Raw genomic sequence first — 4,984 nt, 5'->3', positions numbered from 1 at the left:
AAAGAAAGAGTGAGAGATCAGAGAGAGAGAGAGAGAGAGAGAGAGAGAGAGGAGAGACGAGAGAGAGAGAGAGAGAGAGAGAGAGAGCTTTAGTGTATTCAAAAGCAACTGCCCCAGGAATGTTGCTACCAGCGAAGGGAGAGGAGAGAGAGAGAGAGAGGGAGAGTTTTAATGTATTCAAAGAAACTGCCCCCAGGATCTTTTTTTGTATATTCGCAGGAGGCACGAGAGAGAAAGTAAGAAAGGGTGTTTATGTGCTATCAGCTAGGAGGCATTTAGCTGTGAGAGACCAATGCTGGTGGCTAGGGATAGCTGTGCATAGTTGTGTCCTGTCTTTAATCTAGAAATAGAAAACATTTAAAAAACAGGCGAGAGGTTGAAATACAGAAGACGATGCTTTTCGTTTTGTTTTTGTTTGGCTGTAAACATAGGTTGTTGATGTGGCCATCTTTAGCGTTTTTTGTTTATATCTTTCCAAACTTCCGCTCAATAAAGAAAGATGTATATGTTTGTATAATTTAAATGTATCACGTACACCCTCCTATCCCATAATAGCAGAACTTAAATAGATAGAGAAAATTGAATAGCAATCGTGAAAAACTGTCACTTTAGCCTAGCTATGCAGCCCGTGCTTGCTCCTCCTGTGATGGAGATATTGCCGGTTGCTAATGGATGTTCTGTAGTGGCTAAAGAGAAATACCTTTGCTGAAGGACCATTTGCTTTTCATAACCTGTTAAATTGCCTTGTCGAAGCCAACCCTGTCCCATTTTATGGCTGGGTTCTGAAGGAGCAGAGATTTAAAAAGCTGAATTTACATCCACTTTAAAATAATAACAAATACGTATTGTAGTGTTAAGTGTCAAGTTGCCTACTTGCCGAACCAGCACTTTCCACGCCACAGATAAACACCTTTGGACTATGAATACCGCTGTTGCAGCACTTCTGATTCAAAGATTTGGTTCAGAGATCAACAGCGAAAAGATAGATAGATATAAGAGATGCAAACGAAAAGTAGGTATTACTACTAAGTATTCAGTTTCAAATCCTTTAGCAGTCCTTTTTAACTTAAACACGGGTTGGCGCGCTTGATTTTATTTGAGTTATGATAAGGGACTGTAGTGTGGATCAACTTAGCTTAATAGGAAGCCTCAGTCCCATGTTAACATGTGGCGCCAACGTTTGCTCGTTGAGTAAGCGTTTGCTCGTTGAGTAAGCGTGTCATGTGCGTTTAAAAAACAACTACGGTTCCTCGGATAAAAATAGAGACACCCGTGTCACGCAAACATGTGTTTTGCAAACACACACACACAAGCGCACACACAGCCTTTATGCGCAGCTAAGCCAGTTGAAAAGCCTTTGAGAGTGTTTTGGAGCAGCAGGCTGAAGTAAGAGAACGACCAGCAGCTGCCCACATCTGTTCTGTCCTGACTTGTGGGCGGGAATTACGTAGCATTACACCCGTGGTGGAGAGCGATCTTGTTATAAACTCACCAAGTTGTAATGGTTCGTTCATTGCTATGCACTTTGTTTGGTGTTTGGTATGCTAGCGTTGAAGACGACTCCTCTGTGATGAATCAAAGCTATTTTAGTAACGCCGCAGTAGTGTCACCTAGATATTTTAATCCGGTATATATAATAAAGTTATATGTGGCATTGAGTGGATGCTTTTATCTACGGCCTCGGATCACAGTGTGAGTACACATTCGTAGCTAAGGGTGAACCTGTGGGAAGCACGCCCCTAACCCTGGCCGATTTGACGCCCTACATACCAATAGAGCTACGTAGGAGCCCATTAGGAACCCCATTGTGTACACATGAGTTTCAGAAACTCTCCCTTAATCCTTTAAGGATCACTCCCCTCGCTAAGGAAAGTGTTTGGGTGAAAATGATCGAACGTCATTTGGCCGTTGAATGAAAGCAGCGGCGCCGAGTCTTGTTGTAAACCGTAATCATCGTGATAATCGCCGCTGTCTGAACCCGCCGCTGTCTGTAAGGGGACTATTCTGGGCCGAGCCAAGTGCTCCATCATGTATTGTGTGTTGAAAACATCAATCTGGTGTAATCTCTGTTTGGCCGTGGCGCCGCTGAGGCTGACATGATGCAGCATGCGCTCCGATCAGCCCGGAGTCTAATATTAAGAAACTGTTGCCAGGGCCAGTAGGACTTTCCCTCCGGCAGGTACAAATAATTCTAGTACGTATTGCACCCTGATCAGGTGTAATTCCATTTCGATTTGTGTTCAACTTTCTGTGCTGTGTTTTTTTGATCGATTCCCACTTTCTCCCGCGTTTTCTGTTCATGTTGGAGGTTTGGTGGTTTTCGGGGGCGGTACCAACAGTTTTGTCTGCCCGCCTTTTCCTCGGAGTATGACTATCATTGTTAAACCTGGTGTCATTCCGTTCAACTTCACCGCAGCACACATAAATGCATACATAAACGATTATCTGCGTGCTTGCTAGCTAGTCTGCGACAATGGGTAGGTGCAAATTCAAGGACAGTTGGCTGGAAGACGTCCGTTTCCGAAGTTGGCTCGCGTCTGTTGCCAACCCCCACCATCGCGTGTTTTAGGTCTGAATTTCATTCAAGGTGGTATTAAAAAGGTCTTAAAAAGTCTTAAATTTGACCTGCTGGAACCTGCAGATACCCTGGTCGCCTACGCAGATGCAGCGTTAAGTTCTGCGAGGTTGTTTAAGCCTGTCGTCAATGTGTATGTTTCTGCATTCATAGTGTTGCTATCGATCGTTAGATAGAGACTTGTTTCTCCCTGCGTAGATCTGGTGGAGTAAACATCTTCAGCGCATTGTTTTTCTGAACCCCTTTCTCAAAGGAATAACCCTTGCCCTATCGCTAATTTATTCCAGCCCTGCTGATCAACTCGAAATGTACTAAATGTTCAACTGGTGTGGATTGATTTTTGGTGCGATACTTTGCGTTCTCTCCCCTTCTCTCCCCTTTCCAACTCCCAACTGTTATTCTCTTAGACTCCATTGTAATTTATATTCATCCCGCCTCTCAAAATCCACCCAAATCCTCCGCCTGAAATGGAGTGGGCGTTGATCGGCTTCCGAGTAGTCCTGCGAGGTCTCGCGTCTCAAAGTAGGAAATCTAATCTCTGCAAGGGGGGGGGGCTCCTCTTTCCAACGCCCCCCGCGTTCCAGAACCTCCGCCCCACTGTTACCTATTCACAGAGAGAAGCTTCCGGTGTGTTTCCGTCGCATCCTTAAAAAAGGCACTTAATGACTTTCCTTTATCCCTGCTCTCCCTCCCAACCCAACCCCGAATCCTTCCAAAGCGTTATCAAGCTACTATTCAGGCTTTTTAGGAGACGCTTCTATCCGAGGTGACAGTGAATAGAGATACATCATTGCTGAGCGAGGGGTTGAGGCGTCTTGCTCGAGGATGCCTTCAGGTAGGCAGAGGCTGATTTTGGGGAATAGAACCTTTCAGCATGTCTAGTCACTCAGCAGACACTTCTATCCAAAGTGATTACAGTGGATGGAGAATCCTCTCTATTAGGGGGGCAGGTAGGGCTTTGGAATGACGCCCTGCGGAAGGAACACTTCCTAACCATTACTACTCTCTCTCTCTCTCTCTCTCTCTCTCTCTCTCTCTCTCTCTCTCTCTCTCTCTCTCTCTCTCTCTCCTCCTCTCTACCTCCCTCTCTCTCTCCCTCTCTCTCTCCCCACAGCATCCAGCGGGCTGCGTTGGCCGTGCTGGAGAACTACTACCGGGACTTCCCCATCCACAACCCCTCCCTGCTCACGGCCTCCAAGTCCCGGGCGGCCAAGCACCTGGCGGGCCTCAAGGTGTACAACGTGGATGGTGAGTTCCCAGCAGCCCCGGCCGAGGGTGAGTCTGACCTCTTTTACTTTCACTTTCACTTTGCTTGAGTGACCTGTTGTCGTCGGCGTGGTTGAGATGTTATAGTGAAGGTTGGTGGGAGATTTCTTTTACTTAAAGGGATACCGTCACGTTTCGGCTCATTTCGGATTTAGCAGAGTCCGGGAAGCCTCACGGCCTCCGATGACGATGGCATCTCCGTTGACGCGAGAAAATCCCTGGCAAAGTTTTGGACCATAGATTGATGTCATTTGGTCCAAATCAGAGGAGCAAATCCCGGACCAATGACATCGTTAAAAACATAAACATGCTTTATTCGACAAAAAATAGCAGAGTTTCAGTTGGATAATCTCACTGTTTCAGCGTGGGTCGGTGGGACACATGTTTCACCATAACGAGAGTGTGTCGAGTCTCCATTGACCGCAGTGTGATCCACATCCTGCCAGTTCTACCACAATGCTCAAGGGGTTCGGCATGGGACTCTAACCCTCCCCTCGCAGCCATTTCGCCGGACGACGAAACAAATTGATCCGAGGGGTAACCGCAGTGGCACTCACAGCCTTGTTCCCTGCTTTGCCTAACTTTGCAAGTATTATCCATTCATGACTAACCTTACTAATGTTGGAGGATTGGTCGACGAGGTCATTAACACTAACCAATCCCGAGGACCCTAACCCTTGCCTCTCTCCTGTTGTCTCTTGTGTCGTCGCCGCTGCTAATCCTCTTTAGAAGCTTTCAAAGCTAAATTGAAAGCCTACCTTTTAGACGGTAAGTAACGCTAAGCTAACCCCTAGCTAAGTACCCGTAACCAGAATGCCGGCACCAGTCCCACACCTCCTCCCATATCACAAAGCACCTGTAGTCACAACGCGCACCTTAAGTGGGTCAGGACGGGGGGGGGGGAGTGGTCTGAAACAACGCGAGGACAACGCAGCGCTGCTGTCGTCCCTCTCTCCGCTTACCCTACACACCGCTAGCATGCTAGCACTATCACGGGCCGCTGCGCTCGCACAACCCTGCGCTAGCACAACCCTAACCCCCCCCCCCCCCCCCCCCCCCCACCCCCGCGCTGCTGTTGAGTGTTGTACATTGCCACGAATCCACTTAAAGTGTGCGTGTTTGTGTGCGTGTGTGTGTGTGCGT

General features: G+C 47.5%; 1 protein-coding gene across 1 annotated transcript in view; it reads left to right on the top strand.

Annotated features, from left to right (window-relative positions):
* The first annotated feature begins 3,866 nt into the window (after positions 1-3,866).
* Positions 3,867-4,984, top strand: part of LOC132455419 (vang-like protein 1) — a 19,530-nt gene continuing 18,412 nt past the window's right edge. Inside the window, exon 1 of the mRNA XM_060049297.1 lies at positions 3,867-4,609. The gene's annotated coding sequence lies outside the window, so the exon portion shown is untranslated. The remainder of the gene's footprint in view (positions 4,610-4,984) is intronic.

The sequence above is a fragment of the Gadus macrocephalus genome, chromosome 4 (assembly GCF_031168955.1).
Source record: "Gadus macrocephalus chromosome 4, ASM3116895v1".
Classification (NCBI taxonomy): Eukaryota; Metazoa; Chordata; class Actinopteri; order Gadiformes; family Gadidae; genus Gadus; species Gadus macrocephalus.
The sequence above is the reverse complement of the archived record's forward strand: the minus strand, read 5'-3'. Positions and strand labels throughout refer to the sequence as shown.